The sequence below is a fragment of the Tachyglossus aculeatus genome, chromosome 14 (assembly GCF_015852505.1).
Source record: "Tachyglossus aculeatus isolate mTacAcu1 chromosome 14, mTacAcu1.pri, whole genome shotgun sequence".
NCBI classification, from domain to species: domain Eukaryota; kingdom Metazoa; phylum Chordata; class Mammalia; order Monotremata; family Tachyglossidae; genus Tachyglossus; species Tachyglossus aculeatus.
The window spans coordinates 7,115,663-7,138,855 of NC_052079.1; positions in this window are offsets into that span (position 1 = coordinate 7,115,663).

The window sequence follows — 23,193 nt, forward strand, 5'->3', positions numbered from 1 at the left end:
CCCCCTGCAGAACTCATTATTGTGCTGGGAACAAGAGAGTCAGGTGAAATGGAGGAAATTTGACGGCTCACCATTAGAGCACAGCCTTTCCCAATCTGGCCACAGAGCTTTGGAAAAATGGTGCCTTTCCCCAGTAGCTCTGCCTGGATCTACCAGTAGCAGGCTGCCTTGAACTTGGAAAAAATGCCCTCCAAATTGCCGTCTAGCTTTTCAGCCACTCAAAAAGCGCGATCATTTCAGACAAAGCCGACCTCCCAATTAAGGCAATGATCTCTTTGCAGAATCTTCCCTTTGATCCACTCTATTAAATCAGTTAAACAGTGGGTATCCTCTAGAACTGTATCGAAGTGTTCATTGCATTTGGAAAATACTGTTCTACTGGAAAGTTCACAAGAGAGACTTTGGGGTGAAGTACAGAAAAATCCCAAATTTACAGACAGGATTCTGGACTATGAGTGAAAGAGCATCATCATCATCATCATCAATCGTATTTATTGAGCGCTTACTATGTGCAGAGCACTGTACTAAGCGCTTGGGAAGTACAGATTGGCAACATATAGAGACAGTCCCCAACAGTGGGCTCACAGTCTAAAAGGGGGAGAATCACAGGGCATTAAAGTCGTAGGGTTTTTTTTCCCCCAGGGCCAGGCATCTTAAACAATTGTTTTCGTTCAGATATATTTTTTTAACTTCTCAATGTGATGTTAAGGATTTTTTTTTTGACAAGTGACCTATTTTTTGATTAATGAACTGAAAAATATGCTCTTCTCTTGCTGGAAGTTATGAGTTATTTTTGTCTTCCTATTTAATCCTGAAAATGTGGCATTGTGGAGATGTGAAGGGCAAAAATATCCTCCATCAAGTTTGTGAAATAATGGGGCTATTACTTGTGGAAGGACTTATCGCTTGGTATGCGTGCCTTTATTTTGTTTTAGAGAAGCAGCGTGGCTCAGTGGAAAGAGCACGGGCTTTGGAGTCAGAGGCCATGGGTTCAAATCCTGGCTCCACCAATTGTCAGTTGTGTGACTTTGTGCCTCAGTTCCCTCATCTGTAAAATGGGGATGAAGACTGTGAGCCCCCCGTGGGACAACCTGATCACCTTTTAACCCCCCCAGCGCTTAGAACAGTGCTTTGCACATAGTAAGTGCTTAATAAATGTCATCATTATTATTATTTTGTCTGCAGAAGGCAGATAATACAACTGCTAAAAGGTTCAGGGATAGTCAGTAGAAAGCGGTATGAGTTTCAGTGTAACATGGTGGCATACCCTTGAGGATATTTCATTTTTCTGGTCATAGGCGCATTATGTAGAGATCTGAAACTTTGGAACAATTGCCATTATCAAGCAAGGAGGAAGATGTTTGAGAGGAACCCTGACAGTAGTAGAGGTATGAGGAAACCTCCATGGGAAAGAGGGTGTTGGGTGCATTTGTCGGCAAGGCATTTCAATCAATCGAATGATCGTATTTATTGAGTGCTTACTGTGTGCAGGACACTCTGCTGAGTGCTTGGGAGAGTCCAACATTAACAGTATAGCAGACAAGTCCCTTGCCTACATCGAGCCCACTGGTTAGAGGAAGAGACAGATGTTAGTATAAACAAATAAATTATGGATATGTACATAAGTGCTGAAAACTACTTTAATTTCTGAGGTTTTATTTTTGCCTGTTTTGAAAAGCAGCCAGAATATCAAAGTACACCATCACATTGTAAGGCTTAATGCTTCCTTATTCTTTCCGGGGCTAGTTCAATCAACCAGTAACATTTATTGAGCATCTGCAGTGGGCAGAGCACTGTAAGGAGTTCATAGAGAAGCAGTGTGGCTCAGTGGGACAAGCCCGGGCTTTGGAGTCAGGGGTCATGGGTTCGAATCCCTACTCCGCCCCATGTCTGCTGTGTGACCTTGGGCAAGGCACTTAACTTCTCTGGGCCTCAGTTACCTCATCTGTAAAATGGGGATTAAGACTGGGAGCCCCACGTGGGACAACTTGATCACCTTGTATTCCCCCTCAGCGCTTAGAACATTGCTCTGCACATAGTAAGCGCTTAACAAATGCCATTATTATTATTATTATTATTATTATTATTATTATTATCCCTCCCCTTGAGGAGCTTAAAATCCAACAGAGAAGAGAGTCCCGAAAATAATTTTCAGGGAGAAGGAATAAGGAAAGTAGTTAGGGAGAAACAGTACAGTGCTGTGCACAAAGGAGTCACTCGATAGTCTCTATGTATCTACCCCAGTGCTTAGAACAGTGCCTGGCACATGTTGAGCACTTAACAAATGCCATAATTGTTGTTATTATTATTATTAAGTGGCTCTACAAATACAATTGAGAAATACCACAATAATGATGATAGTAATAATGAAGCTGATAAAAGTAGGCAGAAGATGGGCTCACAGCTTCCCAGTCTGTCACCAGTCAGCCAGTTGTATTTATTGAGCACTTACTGTGTGCAGAGCACTGTACTAAGCGCTTGGGAAAGTACAGTACAACAGTAAAAGGACACATTCCCTGCCCACCACAAGCTTACAGTCTCCAGTCCATCGCCTGCACCCTGCTGGATAGGGGGTGACTTGGAGCTGCCTTAACACGCACAGGACCCCCAACCCCCTGTTTTCCAGACAGTCAGGGTGTCCAGCCTGCATGGAAATACCCATAAAAATAAAGGACTGAAATCCAGGAGGGCTACAACATTGGAGAGAGTTTAGGCTGCTTCTCCCTCTATAAGCTCATTATGGGCAGGGCACTTGCCTGCTAATTCTGTGCTGTTGTACTCTCCCAGGCGGTTAGTGCAGTGCCCAGAGTAAGCGCTCAATAAATACCACCAATGAATTGATTCTTCCCTAAGCTGAGGCTGTGACTCTTTGGGACCTGGGTTCCTCCTGCAGACCCTGGAGAGAAGAGATGAAAGCAAGGAAGTACACAGATGGGAGGATGGAAGAGGAAAAGGACAAGGGCTTGGGGTATATTTGCACCTCTTCCAGGAAAGGATGCTGGGATTGCCTCCAAATCAGGCTCTTGCCTCAGGCCCAGACATAAATTACTGTGCCATCATGGAAAAGGGCTCTTGATTGTAAAAATGCCGGCCGTTCTTCAGTCACTGAGTCTGTAGTGAATGTTTGCTGTGTGTAGAGCAGGCCACAAAGTAGACATAGTCCTGTCCTTGAGGAGCTTCCATTTTAGCGGAAGTAGTGATTTGGTTCTCCATTCCAGGTCTGTCCTGTTTCCCTCCCCACTCCCCACAGGGCCTGTGCTGGTATATGCAGGGAGTTACCCCACGCTCCGCTAGTCTCTAGGAAAGTGTTTAAAACCTCCAATTTCTATGACATTTTCCTCTTTGTTTTGGACAAATTCAGTCATAAACTCTTGATAAAATCGATTGCCTTGCCTAGATCTATCAAGCTTGTCTCCTTGTTATGAAAGGAAATTGGATTAATCTGACAAGACCTGTTCTCTTCAGATATCTTCAAATTCACTTAGTGATGATTTGTCCCAACTATCCGCAGTGAAAACTATTAACTCATTCTGTTGTTGCAGCAATAACAAAAAATTGTTATTAACATCGGTATTTCTAACTACATTTTATTCAGATGTAACAGATGGTCATCTTTTGCAGACAGTTTGGTGCCATTTGAGCATGCAAATTGAGTCCCTATTTCACAATCTATGCTAGCATAATCTAAGCGCTGACCCCTAATGTGAATTTTTTTTTTAAATGGAATTTGAGCACTCACTATGTGCCAGGCATTGTACTAAGTGCCGGGGTATATCCCATGTAAACAGGTTGGGCACAGTCCCTTTCCCTCATGAGGTTCAGAGACTAAATAGGGGTGAGTAGGATTTAATCCCCATTTTAGAAATGAGGTAATTGAGGCCCAGAGAAGTTAAGCGACTTGCCCAAAGTCACACACCAGGCCAGTGGTGGAGTCAGTATTAGTACCCGGATCCTCTAACTACTAGACTCATAGTTTTTCCAGCAGGCCACACTACTTTGTTGTATTTTAAGTAGGAAATCAGTGTGGCGTATTGGAAAGAGTATGGGCCTGGGAATCAGAGAACCTGGGTTCTAATCCCTGCTCCACCATTTACCTGCTCTGTGACCTTGGGAAAGTCATTTAATGTCTCGGTGCCTATTACCTCATCTGTAAAATGGGAATTAAGATTGTGAGCCTTATGTGGGTCAGTGCCTGGCACATAGTAAGCGCTTAAAAAATAGCATGAAGAAAATACATGTTCAGGATAGGGGATTGTGTAATATCCACATTGTCTGATCATTGAGGGGTGTAACAGAGTCTCCCTTTCTCCATGAGTTTTGAGTAGACCTGTAGCCTCTTTTGACCCTCTGAGAGAGGAATAGCAGCAAAAGTCACAGGTGCCGGTGAGGACGAAGCTCGTGGCTGAGATTCGGAGAGAGGAGCGCTGAAGAAGCTGTAACACCAAGCCATTTTTCATTTTTGACTTCTGCTACCTAGAGATTGAAACATCAACATGTGTCATTCGCAGCCGGAAATGAAAGGTTTGAGGGATGAGGCGAATAAGAGCTAAGCACCGCATTCAGAAGAAATCGTTCTGTAAAATGAACTCAGAGGAATTAAACAGCTGCTGATTACCCCTTTTCTAGGCTCCTAGGAAGTAAATGTTGAAAACAACATGTTCCTGAGGAAGACGAGAAGAAAGTTATAGTCGCATTAAAATGGTGAAGGATTGGATAATGGAGCCTGAACTGAAAGAAAATATTTATTGGATTGAAAAAAGCCCCATATTTGATTATGGTTTTTAGGCTGATTTCTTGTTCTTTTGTCCTTTGTGCCAAAAGGCTATTTCAAAAGCAAAACTGTGTTATTCAACACTTAACTCTAAAAGTGACATAAGGGTATCTGGAAATTCTCCCCAGATGGTCTACTCTGTCTGCTGTGAGTTCAGCTTCTGCTATTTACAGTGCTTCTGGTATTGATTGGGGACTTGGGGGCTCCTAAATACCATCTTCCACATCCCTCCGAGTGCTCATTCACACAGGCTACAGTCTAAGAGAGATTTAGAGGCTCTTTCCCGTCCAAGACTAAGAATCTCCTCTCTCTCTCTCTCTCTCTCTCTCTCTCTCTCTCTCTCTCTCTCTCTCTCTCTCTCTCTCTCTCTCTCTCTCTCTCTCTCTTGCCACAGGAAATGAAACAGGGAGCACAGAAAGTGGCAAAACAGGAGGAATCTGTGTTTGGAAAGAAAGAATCAAATGAAACCATGGAGAACCAATTTTAGGATTGATCCTGGCCATGCTTTCTTGGCCCAGTGGCCCCATTCCACTCCACAAGAAGCAGGTAAGTTTAGAGATAAAAAAATAATAAGGGAAACCTTGGTCCTCAGCTGTCTTTAGACTCTAAAAAAAACCTTTGAGGTGTGATGATCTGTTTTGCCATTGAAAAAGTTGAGTGGCTTCCAGGTGATGAACTCAAAGCCTTTTGTGATCAATTGAGGTGTCAGGGACCTAGAAGATTAGGCTCCACCACACATTATTAGGCTTAGTTTGGCTTGATGACATTTTAACAGCGTCTGTGTCTCCCATGGGGCTTGTTGGCCTTCGTGGTCTGGGGTTCTACCTTGATCTGATAGCCTTGGATTTGCTCCCTTATAATAATAATAATGATGGCATTTGGTAAGTGCTTACTATGTGCAAAGCACTGTTCTAAGCGCTGGGGGGAATACAAGGTGATCACGTTGTCCCACGTGGGGCTCACAGTCTTAATCCCCATTTTACAGATGAGGTAACTGAGGCCCAGAGAAGTGAAGTGACTTGCCCAAGGTCACCCAGCTAAGTGGTGAAGCTGGGATTTGAACCCATGACCTCTGACTCCAAACCCCGGGTTCTTTCCACTGAGCCACGCTGCTTCTCCTAGTAAGCTAGTAAGGTTCCCTGTAGGCATGCTTATTTCGTTCAAGATGCGGGGTAGGAAACAAGCATGCCTACAGGGACTCTTCCTAGCTTCCTAAAACTTATGAAACTCAGTTCTCCTAAATTTGAGCGTGAGCTTGAGGGCTTGGTAGGACTTCCATGTAGCGATGCCCTGGAGGCAGGAGAAAATGTGGGATTGCAGAGAAGGAGAGAGAAACAGGTTTCATACGTTTAGGGGTGATCGTTGAAGCCATGGGAGCAGATGAGTTCCCCTACAGTGTGAGGATAAAGTGAGACGAGAGAGAGACCCACAACAGGCTCAGTGGAAAGAGCCCGGGCTTTGGAGTCCGAGGTCATGGGTTCAAATCCCGGCTCCGCCACTTGTCAGCTGCGTGACTTTGGACAAGTCACTTAACTTCTCTGTGCCTCAGTGACCTCATCTGTAAAATGGGGATGAAGACTGTGAGCCCTCCGTGGGACAACCTGATCACCTTGTAACCTCCCCAGCGCTTAGAACAGTGCTTTGCACATAGTAAGCGCTTAATAAATGCCATCATCATCAACAGAGCCGAGGGATACCTGCAGTTAGGGGATGGGAGGCAGAGGAAGAAATGTCTAGGGAGATTGAGCGTGACTGGACAGATGGGTAGGAGGAGAAGTAGGAGAGAACCACGTCAGTAAAACCAAAGTTAGAGTTTCCAGGAGAAGAGAGGTCCACAGTGTCGAAAGCAGCCAAAACGATGAGGGCATTTAGGGTAGAGTTACCTCAAGTCCTGTGGACCGTCCCTCCCCACCCCCAAAAATACCCATCAGCCTGTCTTCTCCCTTCTAATTCTTTATGCAGTGTCTTTATTAACTTATTTTCCTTTAACACATTTGAAATTTGATGAAAATATACACACAGATTCCCAGCTGTATGGATTTTTTTTCTTTTGATCCAATTAAGAAATAGATTGAATGGCTCTTTCATTGCATTATCCATGTGGAATTATGGCCGCCTATAATTATAGCTAGTTGTACTATGAAGCCCTAGAAACTTCATATTATCTGCATCCCAAGTAGAACATTTCTGATCCTTCAGTATTATGGTGTTTTAATTTAGGCATTTACTGTATTTCTGAAGAACCTCCCTTTGCTGTCTTAGGGGAATGAAGGATGCATTAATGAATCTCCTCCACAAATGACCTAAAAAGTGAACTACACTTTGAAGTGAAGAGAAAGTAGTTGAACAAATACCTCATACAGTGGTGCATATCCTGTGCGCATTCAGTAAATACTTTCCAAAAAAAAAAAAAAGCACAGTGTTTTAAGACCTAGAGTACTACAAACACACATTGGTAGAAGCCAAGAAGAAGCAACCTACTAGGTGAATGTTTCTATTCACAAATTATTCCAACAATTTACCTAAAAACACTCCTGGTATATTAAGAACTGGATCTTAGTCTTCGGGATAACCGTTTGGCTGTTTAATTTACCTTTGCTTAAGTTTCGTCATCTATAAAATGGGGATTATCAACCAGTTGTATTTATTGAGCACTTACTGTGTGCAGAGCACTGTACTAAGCACTTGGGAGAGGACAATATAACAGAATTGGTAGACAGGCTCACTGCCCACGTTGGACTCAATCTAGAGATTAAATGTCTGTCCTCCCCACTTAACCTTTGAGTCCAATATGGTACAGGGATTTTGTTGGATCCATTTATGTTGCATCTGCCCCAGAGCTTAGCACAGAGATTGACACAGTGTTTAACAAAGACCATTATTATTATAATAAGTGGAATAAGGTACAATATGTGTGTAATTTAGTTTTCTATATGGAAGATTCATGAGAAGGTGGGTAAATACAATTAGTGGAACTGCAAACCTGTTCTGAGGTTCTTGGCCTCTACATAATTCTTGGAAAGTCAACTTGTATGGTTCCTTCAGCTCCTGAAATTGTATTTTAAGAGGGGTTTTGTTCTGGGATTAAACCACTCACATTTGCTAAGTGTAAGTGATTTTTTCCATGTCAGCCAAAAATGAATAATTCATGTATGGCAATGAAAAAAACAAAGCCCTGGTATACCATGAAAACGAAGTGCATTTCAATTGCCTATCCTCCTAAGGTGAATCCGTGTTCTTGGTAGCTTGGTTTTAAAACTGCCAAGGAAGTGTCTCTCTGTTTCATTATCAGCGAAGACTTTTCTCCATTTGCTTGGCTCAGTGAAGGCAGTCTAGAGGTACTTCACTCATGTTCTGCTTCACTGATCACCAGGTCACTCAGACTTCTGAATTAGTGTTTGCTCTCCCAGAAGCTCCGTAGTTGACATCATCATTATTACCCATCAAGGAACATTAAGCTTCAGGTTTCAAGCTCAAAGAAACTGGTACTCAAACATATGTAAGGAACTTTAGCAGGGCACGTATAACATAATTAGATTTTTGCTGAGCTTGATTTTCAGGTTACTTACACTTGACTGTTCAAGTGTAACTATTATTAACTATTTCCCCTATCTGTGATTTGTTTTACTATCTCCCCCATCCCCCACCCTAGGCGGTAAGCTCTTTGAGGGCAGGGATTGATTGCATCTACCAACTCTTGCATTGTACTTTTTCGAGTGCTTAGTACAGTGCCGTGCACACTTTAAGTGTGCATTAAACACCATTGATTGACAGTCACTGTATTCATTCAGGGTCACTGTGGTGTTAAGTCATTTCTTTGTGGTATCAATTGGTCATTTGGGATGTTTTGATGAATTTTGGTGAATTCATTGCTTTGAAATATCAGTGATAGTCTCATTAGGAATCAACATCATCAGTGGTATTTATTGAGCACTTACTATGTGCAGACACTATACTAAACACTTGGGAGAGTACAATACAACAAAATTGGCAGACACGTACCCTGCCCACAGTAAGAACTGATAGATGATCCTAGGTCTTAAGACATTCTTTTTCTTTTTTAGTGGTATTTAAGCGCTTACTTTACAAAGTGCTGGGGAGATACTCGCTAATCAGCTTGGACACAGTTCGTGTCCCACGTGAGGCTCACACTCTTAATCCCCATTTTACAGATGAGGCAACTGAGGCACAGAGAAGTTAAGTGAGCCTGCTGTAGGCCTACCTGTAGGCAGGACAGAGGTCATTATAGTGGATTGATTAACAGGGTTAGAAATATCCATACAGTGAAATGCTTATTATACTTAAGAGCTCACTTAAGACTGGGGAGGTGCTGGGCAGGAGGGAGCAGGCAAAAAAGTATCTCCCATAAAGGTGGTCCCCTCTCAGGGTTGCACCTGGAGAGTTGCCAGTCCTCTACCAGTCTCGGTTACAGGAGGGAAAGTGAGGCAGAGGCCTACCCATTCCATTCCTAGCTTGGCCAGTGACAAGGGAGTAAAAGGCAATCTGCTACAAGTCTAAAACTCACCTGTGCTGTCCCACTGTTGGGTAGGGACTGTCTCTATATGTTGCCAATGTGTACTTCCCAAGCACTTAGTACAGTGCTCTGCACATAGTAAGCACTCAATAAATACGATTGATGATGATGAAGGGGGAGACTTGAGTTTACTATGCGGAAGAAGGCACTGTAAACCACTTCCCTATTTTAACTGGGAAAACTCTTGTGGATAAACCACCAGGAAGATTGCAGATGGAGGTGGGTGTTTTGGCAGAGATGTGTTCTTGGAGTCGCTATGGGTCAAAGACGACTTGACGGCGTGAGACAGTAAAGATGGGAAAAAGGTGTATTACTGGAACGCCAGCAAGTGAATCTAATTTCAGTCTTTTATTAATTCATTCAATTGTTTTTATTGAGTGCTTGCTATGTGCAGAGCACTGTAGAGAAGCAGTGTGGCTCAATGGAAAGAGCCCGGGCTTGGGAGTCAGAGGTCATGGGTTCAAATCCTGGCTCTGCCAATTGTCAGCTGTGTGACCTTCAGCTTCTCTGTGCTTGTTACCTCATCTGTAAAATGGGGATTAAAACTGTAAGCCCCACGTGGGATAACCTGGTCACCCTGTATCCTCCCCAGCGCATAGAACAGTGCTTTGCACATAGTAAGCGTTTAACAAATATCATCATTATTATTATTACTGTATTAAGCACTTGGGAGAGTACAATACAACAGCAGAAAGCAAAATAGCAAATGTTAAAAGCATCCTAAATGCAGTCTGCTTTAATCAGAAGTAATATTTAGGATATGATTACGCTGCTTAGTGCTAAATTAAATTGTTACGTAAATAAATTGTATGGTTAGGGGATGAAAGGTGTCGAGTCATTGTAACCTTTGAATTATATAGCCGGTGTTCACTGTGGTAAACCTCTCTCTTACTTTAGAAATCATTTCCAGTTGATTTAGATCCAGGCATAGGTATACCTTGGCTGCAGATTCCTATAAAGGTATAAAACAAAGTTACATCTAGCTCCTATGTCAGTCCCGGTTTTACTTTGTATCTTCATTAATGATCCGCAGTGCATGCTAATTAGGTGTGCCTCTGATCTCGATTTTGTGTAATCCACAAATACCATTGAAGATGATGGCATGTGATGAAGCTAGACATTTGAGCAGAAAATGATTTCTTTTTGATTAAAGTCAGCCTCAGAAATGACAAGGTAATACAGTTGTGGAAAATTAATTGGAAAGCTAAATGTTTATTGGAGGTAGGTTTGGGAAATATGTTCATTTTTAGGAAACCTATAGATGATAGCTATTGTTAACCAGATGGTTTTAATTAGCAACCAAATATAATGCACATTGTGCTTTCATTTTTCTGCCATTGTGCAGTTTTTTCAAACTTTAATTAGCAGTTGCATATTCTACTTGAAAATGGCTTTGAATCATTCAACTGATGGGAGTTGAACAATTTCCCTTTGGAGTTATTCTGCAAGCCTAATGGTACAAAGGAACATTTAGGCTAAGTTCTCAGGAATGATTCCTCCTTCTGTAAGAGTTATTAATGGAGGAGTGTATTGTATCTAGTTTATTTCAAGTGAACAAAAGGAATTAATAAAGTCTTCCTATCCTTTAGTGATTTTTGAACAAGTGAATAAGCTAGAAGCTAGAATATTCCGATATTCTTGACTAGTGCATTCAACACTAATATTTCTCCCGGACTATTAAAAACAAACAAAAAACAACCAAAAAAGTAAACAATTACAAGGCTTCTTTTAAGGCCCATTTTCATAAGAAAAATAATCTCATATTTAAATATCCAAGTCTGGATTTCTTGATGACCATCGCAATAGGGGTAGTTTTCAGTTAATTGAAAATGGTATCCAACCATGACGAAGTGGATAGAGCACAAGCTTGGGAGTCAGAAGGTCGTGGGTTCTAATCCCAGCTCCTGCACTTGTCTGCTGTGTGACCTTGGACAAGTCACTTACCTTCTCTGTACCTCAGTTACCTCATCTGTAAAATGGGGATTAAGACTGAGAGCTCTGTGTGAAACAGGGACTGTGTCCAGCCCGATGAGCTTGTATCCACCCAGCGCTTTAGTGCCTGGCATAGAGTTAGCGCTTAACAAATACAGAATTACTATTATTATAAATTAGAATTTCCCTCTAGACTGCTGTTTAATCGTTAAGTGTATAATTAGTATATATTTTCACCATTTGGGTTCTGAACTGTTAATATTTTACATTAGAGCCCAATGTATGCTGTTTCATAAGTACATTTGGAAGAATTCAGGGTCAATGAAAATGTTACCTGTTGATTAAATTCATGACTCCTGAAAAGTCCATTTGAAGTATGTATGGAACTATAATTCAAACACGTTTTGAAATAATAGAAATTAAACTGCTATGACAAGAAGCAGAGTAAGATTGTAATGAGATATGGAACTATGACTGTCCCCTTTAATTTATCAGCACACAACCATTTTACAAGTAGTTTGAATGTTCCAGCACTTAGAACTGTGCTTTGCACATAGTAAGTGCTTAACAAATACCATCATTATTATTATTATTTAAGTGCCTTATTGCAAGAGCTATACTTGATCTTACATTTTTAATTCTTATTCAACTTTGTTCACCTATATCATTTTGGATTCTGCTCAGAAAATTTACTATATTGTTTTGTCCTTTGGCAAGCTCATCAAATTAAAGAGAATAATTGATCTTGATCTTATAAAAAAGACCAACAGCCGAAATAGATAATAAAAATGCCTGCAATTCTGCCAAACTTTGAGTAAAATGCTATTTCTACTGTGTGTTTGTGACTCATTGAGTTGGCCAACTGCCATGCAATTTGCTAAGGATTAGCATGCTGTAATTTTAAAGAGTTATTTAATCAGGCACATCAATATAGAGGATAATTATTGCATTATTTAAGAGAGTAATCAGGCTAATTGGAGCCCTGTGTAAAGGATTGGACTTGAAAGCAAGATACTGTAAGGTGGCCATGTACACTAGTTGTAAAAAATCAGGGCCAGATAAAAAGTGTCAATTTATCGGTGGTATTGAGCACTTACTGTGTGTGGAGAACTACACTAAATTCTTGGGAGGGTACAATGCAAAGGAGTTGTTAAACATGATCCCTGCCCACAGGAAGGTTACAGTCAATAGGTAAAGTGAGAATCAGTGGTGTTCTTTAGAGAAACGTAAAACTTTGCCTTTTTTTGTGTGTGGTGTCTACGGGAATCTGTGGTCCTGCTAAATTGCAAGCTTCTCAAGGGCAAGGTTCATGTCTACCAACTCTCTTTGCACTCTCCTAAGCCCTTAATGCAGTACTCTGTACATAATACACACTCAGTGAATACCATTGATTGATTGTTTTTAATCAGACATGAAGCCTAGTGATGAGGGAGACCAGAGAAGGAAAGTCAGAGCAAAAACGTCCGCAGATAACTAGGACTGGGATATATCTGGGTGGGTCTGGTAGATGTGGCACTGATTTCATCTTGGTTTCTGTAATCTATCTGCAAAGCTGACCGTTGGCATTTCTACATTGGAAAGTCACTTATGGAGTTGGGAATTGAGTTAGACCTTCTTGAGCAGATAGAGCGGCCAGAGGATATCACAAGTGAAAGTATGTGTCTGGTCTTTCTCTGCGCTTACCTAAGAGCCCTGTAGTCAGAGCTGCCTCAGGAGTGGATTGGGTAGTAACCACCATTAGTACTTTCTTACGGTATTTAGCAGGGACTGCGACTGTTGTTGCATTCTCCCAAGGTCTTAGTACAGTGCTTTGCACACTGTAAGCATTCAATAAATATAATTGAATGAATGAATGTCCCATGCTGTTCAAGCACCCTGCAGATGTGAACCCAAATACATTTATTTCAACTTTTAATATTTTAGTTCATGGCTGATTGGAGGCATGGTAACCATAGGTTCTACCCTAGGATGTCCCTGTTCATTGATTTTTTTTTTTAATACTTGATGATGATGAGGATGGCATTTATTAAGCGCTTACTATGTGCAAAGCACTGTTCTAAGCACTGGGGAGGCTACAAGGTGATCAGGTTGTCCCACGGGGGGCTCACAGTCTTCATCCCCATTTTACAGATGAGGTAACTGAAGCACAGAGAAGTGAAGTGACTTGCCCAAAGTCACACAGCTGACAATCGGCGGACCCGGGATTTGAACCCATGACCTCTGGCTCCAAAGCACATGCTCTTTTCCACTGAGCCTCGCTGCATTTTACCCTTGTCTGGCATAGAGGAAGTTTTGAATGAGTTTAGAAAACAATTTTGATGTGAGTGGGTGCCTTCCCTGTCATATTGTGAGAAGACTATTTTTAATAGTGGGCTTGTTAAAGTCCACCAAATAAGAATATGTGCATGTGAAGGATGTTTGTAGGAGATTCAGTAATACATGGATGGGCTCCTCCTCTATGTAGATCAGGCTTTGGGGATGTGGGAGACACTGACATCTGTACTTCATTTTTTATGGTATTTTTTAAGCACTTACTATATGCCAATCGCCATTCTGAGTGCTGGGGTAAATGCAGGTAATCAGGTTGGACACAGCCCTTGTCCCACACAGGGCTCACAGCCTTAATCCCATTTTACAGATGGGGTAGCTGAGGCACAGAGAAGAAAAGTGACTTGTCCAAGGTCACACAGCAGATGGAGCCGGGATTAGAACCCGGTCCTTCCAGCTTCCAGACCCAGGCTGTATATGCTAGGCTGCACTTTAGTCGGCATTTCCCATTGGCACTTTGAGTACACGTCTCCTCTTCCCCCACAACTGGTAGGGTTGTGGTAAAGAGACAGGAAGGAAGTATTGCCCTCACCCCAGGCTCAAGATGTGTGGGCCAGTGCCCCGGGCCTAAGATACCACCAGTCTCATACAGGCTGAAAGGCACTGCCCACATGATGATGACGATAATAATAATAATAGTTGTGTTCTTTGCTAGGTGCTTACTGTGTCTCAAGCAGTGTACTAAATCTGGGGTAGATACAAGCCCATCAGGTCCCAAATGCGCGGCTCAAAATCTAGTAGGAGTCGGTCAATCCCATTTATTGAGCACTTACTGCGTGCCGAGCACTGTGTTAAGTGCTTGGGAGAGTACAGTATAACAATAAACAGTCACATTCCCTGCCCACAATTAGCTTACAGTGCAGAGGGGGAGAGAGACATTGATATAAATAAATACATTATAGATATGGAGATAAGTGCTGTGGGGCTGGGTGACTAAAGAGAGCAAGTTAGGGTGACGCAGAAGGGGGTGGGAGAAGAGGAAAGGAGGAAGAACAGGTTTTGAATCCCCATATTGTAGATGAGGTGTAGATAAATGAGAGATGTAGAGATGTAGATAAATGAGAGATAAATGTAGATGAGGTGTAGATGAGATGTAGATAAACAACATATTTATTACTCTATTTATTTTACTTGTACATATCTATTCTGTTTACTTAATTTTGTTAGTGTGTTTGGTTTTGTTCTCTGTCTCCCCCTTCTAGACTGTGAGCCCACCGTTGGGTAGGGACTGTCTCTATATGTTGCCAACTTGTACTTCCCAAGCGCTTAGTACAGTGCTCTGCACACAGTAAGCGCTCAATAAATACGATTGATTGATTGATTGATCCCAGCTCTGCCAATTGTCAGCTGAGTGACTTTGGGCAAGTCACTTCACTTCTCCGGGCCTTAGTTACCTCATCTGTAAAATGGGGATGAAGACTTTGAGCCCCCCATGGGACAACCTGATCACCTTGTAACTTCCCCAGCGCTTAGAACAGTGCTTTGCACATAGTAAGCGCTTAATAAATGCCATTATTATTATTATTATTCATTCAGCCGTATTTATTGAGCACTTACGGCTTACCGTCCCCTTCCTTCCTCTCCCCCTCCCCTCCCCTCCATCCTCTCATCTTACCTCCTTCCCTTCCCCACAGCACCTGTATATATGGATATATGTTTGTACATATTTATTACTCTATTGATTTATTTTACTTGTACATATCTATTCTATTTATTTTGTTAGTATGTTTGGTTTGGTTCTCTATCTCCCCCTTCTAGACTGTGAGCCCACTGTTGGGTAGGGACTATCTCTATATGTTGCCAACTTGTACTTCCCAAGCGCTTAGTACAGTGCTCTGCACACAGTAAGCGCTCAGTAAATACAACTGATTGATTGATTGAGGGAACTGAGGCACGTCCAAGTTAAGTGACTTGCTGACGGTCATACGACAGGTTCGTGGCAGATCCAGGATTAGACCTCAGGGCCTCTGACTCCCAGGACTGTGCTCTTTCCACTAGGCCAAGCTGCTTCTCTGATAGGCATTGGGGTAGAGCGGAGGGTCCGTACTGACAGGAATGTTTCTGTCCCTTTGCCTTTCTCATCTACATTTGGTGAGCGATTCAAAATGGGGTGTACGATTTCACCAAAAGCTGCCATGTGGAGAGGGGAGTGGAGCTTTAAAGAAGACTGCACTAGTCATCCAGCAAAGTATGAAGTTGTCTTCCTCCTGCCCTCTGGGGAGTTGTGGTGATGGGCCTTTCCATGTGTAAAAGGGAACCCTGAAGCTACACCTGTTTTCTTGACGTGAGGTCAGTAATATGCAGCAACCTCTTCCCTTTTATTTAAAGATAGCTATTACAGGCCTCTTGGGATCTTAAAATGGAGCTGTTTTGTGGGGCAGAGGGCTGAAAGCACGAGAAATGTGGAGGAAATGAGTCATGAGGAAAAGGAGAGAAAAAGAGAGTCGAGGAGAGAACGGGAGAAAGTAGAGAAGGGAAAGGAAGAGAGAAATGAGTAGAGAAAGAGAGAGTTACAGTCAACTATCCTCCAGCTCTCAAATGTCTTGTAAGTATTGGGATTCCCCACTGCTGCATCACCCCTCCAAGGATAAATAACGATAGTTTTATTCAACCTCTCCATTGAGTTTCGGTGGTCAGTGTCAAACTAATTTTGTCTCCCCAGCTATTTTTTCCCATTTATTAAAGTCTGTTTAAAATTTCTAGAATGGTCTGCAAATCCAGATGTGTATATAATAGGAATGATATACAATTGTATTTCAAGCTGAATGCAAGCAATCTGTCAAAAGACAAAGCTAAATTCTGAGTAATAAAAGCCACCGCAAGATTGATATCTTGCATCGAAGTGAGAGTTGAAGAAAGCAATTTTGTTTATGGGCAAGCCTTGGCTCGGTGCATTTTTCATGTCACATAAAGATGGAAATCTTACCTTATAGTAGTAGACTACAGTTATATTTCAGCTTCTGTAATTGTAAAGGGATGTGCATTTGTATATAAAGTGAGAACTATTCTCCACTGATAAAAATGAGCTCATTTGAACACGTTTCTTTTTCCCCCTTACCAGAAGGTTTCTTATTTTAATTTGCTTTCTGTCCCCTGATAACTCTCAAGTTTTATTTTCCATTTGATTTGGTGGGTTAGTTCAGCTTCTTCACTTGCATAGTCTGTTTCCAATGTGGGCCTGTCTTTTAGGAAATTACCTAGTAAAATGAAGACAAAAAGCACTTTCACTCTGAATTAATGATACAAATGTAGCTTATAGAAGTGGCCAAATTATACATGAGAGAAGTCCTGGTTTGGAGTGGGTTGACCTCTCTTTCTGGGAAAAGATGAAGTGACTCAGTCTTTTATTTTTTCTTTTTTTTTAAAAGGTATTTGTTAAGCATTTACTAAGCGCTGGGATAGATAACAAGATAATCAGGTTGGACACAGTCCCTGTCCCACATGGGGCTTACAGTCTTAATCTCCATTTGACAGATGAAGAAACTAAGGACCGGAGAGGGTAAGTGACCCACCCAAGGTCACGCTGTAGGCCCGTGCTGGAGGTAGGACTGGAACCCAAATCTCCTGACTCCCAGCCCCAGGCTCTTTTGCTAGGACACGGTGTGGGGGTCAGGAGGTTTGGGTTTCAGTCCTAGTAGAGTGGTCTGTTGGACTAGCCAGCAATTTAGCAAATTGCTTTGGTCATCAATATATTTTAAGATTCAAAATCTTTTCCAAAAGCTGTATCTGTGCAAAGAAAAATTTGCAAAATACTTGGTCACTGTAGGTACCGTCAAGAAATAGTCGAAGCAGAGTTAATCCTTGGTTGACAGTAGTTTGTCCAATTTGATATCCACATGGTGCTCATCCTATTCAACTGCAATTTTCTACTCCCATTCTTTGCTCAAGTTGCTATTTTTCTCTAACGACAAGCTTCAATTTTCACTTCTAACTATTGCTGATAGTCATCCTGATTCTGTCCCCAGTATTTAGATGTTAAACTCCAAATTCTGCCATTATCACCATCTTCAATAGAACCTGAGAGAAAGGCAGCTGAGGGAACTAGTGTGAGATCTCACTGCTCCTCATTAATCATTATTATTAATATTATTATTATTATTATTATTAAGTGCTATTGAGTTGTTTCTGATTCATAGCGACCCCATGGATATACTTTCTCCAGAACGTCCTGTCCTCTGCCAAAATGCGCAACCTTTCTAACGATCCTTTCGTTATCGTTTTAATGGTCTCTATCCATCTAGCTGCTAGTCTGCCTCTTCCTTGTTTTCTCTGGACTTTTCCTAACATTAGTGTCTTCTCCAGAGAATTAATCCTCCTTTTTATGTGTCCAAAATATGCTAATCTAAGTCAAATTATTTGGCCTTCCAAAAACCACTTTGGTTTGCTCTAAAATCCATTTGTTTGCTTTTTGGGCAATCCATGGCAATCGCAAAAGCCTTCTCTAGTGCCACCTCATTAATTGCAAGATCATATACCAGGTTCTCCTGAACCAGTTATGGGAGAATATCAATCAATCAATATCATTAGCCCCGGGTCCCCAGAATTGCTTCAGACCACAGTGGGCTCCAGACTACATGAACTCAGAGATCAACTGCAGAAAACTATGTGAAAACCATTAGTTCTCTTCCTGTCGTCAAACTACTCCTGAAATCCCTTCCAGAAGGGATTTCATTTCTATTTATCGATTCATTTGTCTTCTCCCAATCCTGCCTCGGCACTTTTGCAATCTCACCCACTTGTAGCATTTTTGCATATCAATGGACATGCTGTACCATTTACACCCTCATTTATTCTCCAAGCCAGCAGTCCATTCTCCTTTTCCTCCTTTCTGGAAAATAATTTTGTGACCCTCTCCCTCAGTTCAATTGTAAGCTTCTGGGACGAAAGAATCAAGTATCTGGGAGGAAAGAATCAAGTACAATATAACAGAGTTGGTGAGCACATTCCCTGCCATCTTTAAATATGGGCTGTGACAATTACTTAAATTAGCTGCCCTGAGAAGCTTTTTTTTATCCCCATGGTATTTTACTAAGCACTTACTATGTGTCCAACCCTGTTCTAAATGCTAGGATAGAGAAACAGCAATTAGGTCAGACTCAGTCCTTGTCCCACATGGAACTCACAGTCTAATTTAGGAGGGAGAACAGGCAGTTAATCCCCATTTTTACAGTTGAGGAAATTGAGGCATGAAGTAGTTGATTGACTTAGCCAAGGTCACACAGCAACCAGTCATCAGAGCTGGGATTAGAACTCAGGTCCTCTGATTCCCGGGCCCGTGCTGTAGCCACTAGGTCATGCTACGTCATTGAGAGCCTAAAATTGCTTCTTGATGAAAAGACTGGACTGTGTCAGGAATTGCTAGAGTCTGACAGCTTTCATAATAATAACAACAATAATAATAATAATGATAATAATGGTATTATTAAGCACTTACTATGTGCCAAGCACTGTTCTAAGCACTGGGATAGATTCAAGCTAATCAGGTTGTCCCACATGGGGCTCAGTCTTCATCCCCATTTGATAGATGAGGGAACTGAGGCCCAGTGAAATGACTTGCCCAAGGTCACACAGCTGGCTAAAGGCAGAGTCGGGATTAGAACCCACGACCTCTGACTCTCAAGCCCGGGCTCTACCCACTGAGCCACACTGGCTTTCACAGCTCCAGGTTATGGATACCAAGAAGGTTGGGAATACCCACGTAAATCCACAGCCTTTCAAACCTCCATCACAGGAGAGTAAATGGAATGACAATACTGTGATCAAAAGATGATCCATTACCAAGCACGATTTTACTGATTGTATTAGTGGGAGGAGGGCTGGGAAGGTAAACTGCTTCCTATTGGAACATACAATTATAATAACTCGTGGATGAGTTAATGAAAAAGCCAAAAAAGTTAATTTCTTTTCAGTGATTTAAATATCACTCATAATTACAGGGTTTGGACTAGTGCCAGTAATATTTAGGGATAAAAAATCATTAACAATTTCAGATTCATGCTACCGATTAGCTTTAGTATTGAAGTAATTAACTCCATCAAGAATGCGCGTATAAACTTAACTTTGCTAATGAGACTAAGAATGAATTTCCCATGGATCTATGTGATCAATCAATCAATCAATCGTATTTATTGAGCGCTTACTATGTGCAGAGCACTGTACTAAGCGCTTGGGAAGTACAAATTGGCATCACATAGAGACAGTCCCTACCCGATAGTGGGCTCACAGTCTAAAAGGGGGAGACAGAGAACAGAACCAAACATACCAACAAAATAAAATAAGTAGGATAGAAATGTACAAGTAAAATAAATAAATAAATAAATAAACAGAGTAATAAATATGTACAACCATATATACATATATACCGGTGCTGTGGGGAGGGGAAGGCGGTAAGGCGGGGGGATGGAGAGGGGGACGAGGGGGAGAGGAAAGAAGGGGCTCAATCTGGGAAGGCCTCCTGGAGGAGGTGAGCTCTCAGCAGGGCCTTGAAGGGAGGAAGAGAGCTAGCTTGGCGGATGGGCAGAGGGAGGGCATTCCAGGCCCGGGGGATGACGTGGGCCGGGGGTCGATGGCGGGACAGGCGAGAGCGAGGTACGGTGAGGAGATCAGCGGTGGAGGAGCGGAGGGTGCGGGCTGGGCAGTAGAAGGAGAGAAGGGAGGTGAGGTAGGAGGGGGCGAGGTGATGGAGAGCCTTGAAGCCCAGGGTGAGGAGTTTCTGCCTGATGCGCAGATTGATCGGTAGCCATTGGAGGTTTTTGAGGAGGGGAGTGATATGTCCAGAGCGTTTCTGGACAAAGATAATCCGTGCAGCAGCATGAAGTATGGATTGAAGTGGAGAGAGACACGAGGATGGGAGATCAGAGAGAAGGCTAGTGCAGTAGTCCAGACGGGATAGGATGAGAGCTTGAATTAGCAGGGTAGCGGTTTGGATGGAGAGGAAAGGGCGGATCTTGGCAATGTTGCGGAGCTGAGACCGGCAGGTTTTGGTGACGGCTTGGATGTGAGGGGTGAATGAGAGAGCGGAGTCGAGGATGACACCAAGGTTGCGGGCTTGTGAGACGGGAAGGATGGTAGTGCCGTCAACAGAGATGGGAAAGTCAGGGAGAGGACAAGGTTTGGGAGGGAAGACAAGGAGCTCAGTCTTCGACATGTTGAGCTTTAGGTGGCGGGCGGACATCCAGATGGAGATGTCCTGAAGGCAGGAGGAGATGCGAGCCTGGAGGGAGGGGGAGAGAGCAGGGGCAGAGATGTAGATCTGGGTGTCATCAGCGTAGAGGTGATAGTTGAAGCCGTGGGAGCGAATGAGGTCACCAAGGGAGTGAGTGTAGATTGAGAACAGAAGGGGACCAAGCACTGAACCTTGGGGAACTCCCACAGTAAGAGGATGGGAGGGGGAGGAGGAGCCTGCAAAAGAGACTGAGAAAGAACGACCGGAGAGATAAGAGGAGAACCAGGAGAGGACGGAGTCTGTGAAGCCAAGGTCAGATAACGTGTTGAGGAGAAGGGGGTGGTCCACAGTGTCAAAGGCAGCTGAGAGGTCGAGGAGGATTAGGACAGAGTATGAGCCGTTGGATTTGGCAAGCAGGAGGTCATTGGTGACCTTTGAGAGCGCAGTTTCCGTGGAATGAAGGGGTGTGATGTGATGGTCCAATATCTTTCTGCTGAAGACCTGTTACCTATTTGTCTTGCCTCGTAGCTTGAAAATGATGCTCTTCTTGAATCCCAATGTGTTCCATTCCGGGCACAGCGCCTTTCTGATCCTCCTCTTCTTCCCGTCTCGGAGTTCCCTGCCTTGGAACCCTGACTCTGTGGTGCCTACTGGATGCTACTGACAGAGAAGCAGCTTGGCCCAGTGGAAAGAGCACATATCTGGGAATCAGAGGATCTGGGTTCTAATTCCGGCTCTGCCACTTCCCTGCTATGTAACCTTGGGCAAGTCACTTGATGTCTCTGTGCCTCAGTTCCTTCATCTTCAGTGTGGGGATTTGATATCCGTTCTCCCTCCTACTTAGATTGTGAGCCCCATGTGGGACCCATGATCTTGTATCTACCCCAGTGCTTAGCACAGTGCATAGTAAGCACTTAATACTATTATCATTATTATTTTGATTACTGGTATACGGCTAGGATCCTCTGCCAGGTAATCAGTTCTCTGTCATCAGCAATCATCTTTATTCTCATTCATTCATTCAATCGTATTTATTGAGTACTTTCTATATGCAGAGCACTGTACTAAGTGCTATTCTCCAGGATCACAGTGTTGATAACGGGTAAAACCAAAACTGTAGAAAAAGTGACCTGCCCCCTTCACTCCACCTAACTTACATGGCATCAATTAAAGGAAAATTTCACCAACTAATCAGATACTTCCTAAGGAAGATAATATAGGTCTGTTGCCATTTTCTGATACAGACAATGCATATGCCAACTTGTACTTCCCAAGTGCTTAGTACAGTGCTCTGCACACAGTAAGCGCTCAATAAATACGATTGGATGAATGAATGAATATGGAGTATACGCTCTGATAAAGAGCCACTGGGGGAAATACGATGTATTAATCAATCAATCAATCAATCGTATTTATTGAGCGCTTACTATGTGCAGAGCACTGTACTAAGCGCTTGGGAAGTACAAATTGGCATCACATAGAGACAGTCCCTACCCAACAGTGGGCTCACAGTCTAAAAGGGGGAGACAGAGAACAGAACCAAACATACCAACAAAATAAAATAAGTAGGATAGAAATGTACAAGTAAAATAAATAAATAAATAAATAAATAGAGTAATAAATATGTACAACCATATATACATATATACAGGTGCTGTGGGGAAGGGAAGGAGGTAAGACGGGGGGATGGAGAGGGGGACGAGGGGAGAGGAAAGAAGGGGCTCAGTCTGGGAAGGCCTCCTGGAGGAGGTGAGCTCTCAGCAGGGCCTTGAAGGGAGGAAGAGAGCTAGCTTGGCGGATGGGCAGAGGGAGGGCATTCCAGGCCCGGGGGATGACGTGGGCCGGGGGTCGATGGCGGGACAGGCGAGAGCGAGGTACAGTGAGGAGATTAGTGGTGGAGGAGCGGAGGGTGCGGGCTGGGCAGTAGAAGGAGAGAAGGGAGGTGAGGTAGGAGGGGGCGAGGTGATGGAGAGCCTTGAAGCCCAGGGTGAGGAGTTTCTGCTTGATGCGCAGATTGATCGGTAGCCATTGGAGGTTTTTGAGGAGGGGAGTAATATGTCCAGAGCGTTTCTGGACAAAGATAATCCGGGCAGCAGCATGAAGTATGGAGCAGCAGCATGAAGTATTAGAGTGTAGTATCGCAGAAGCAAATATGCTCAGGATATATTGCCGCTGCGGAGCCCATCAGCCCTGTTATATGAGGCCAATTCAGCAAGAATCGCATATACTTGGCCAAGAAAATTATTTTCCATCGTGTCTCCTGACAGCGTGTCAAGTTGAATTTTCTACACTGTTCATTTTAAACGTCAAGTGCACCTTTGTTCACTGCTTCATCATATCCTGATTTAGCCAATGTTTTCCCGGTTATCTGCTTACTTAACACTCTTATCAAGGATAGGGTGACAGTGGATTTAAAGGATGACCTTCCAAATACAAAAAGAGAAGCTGTTAGGTTATCTATGC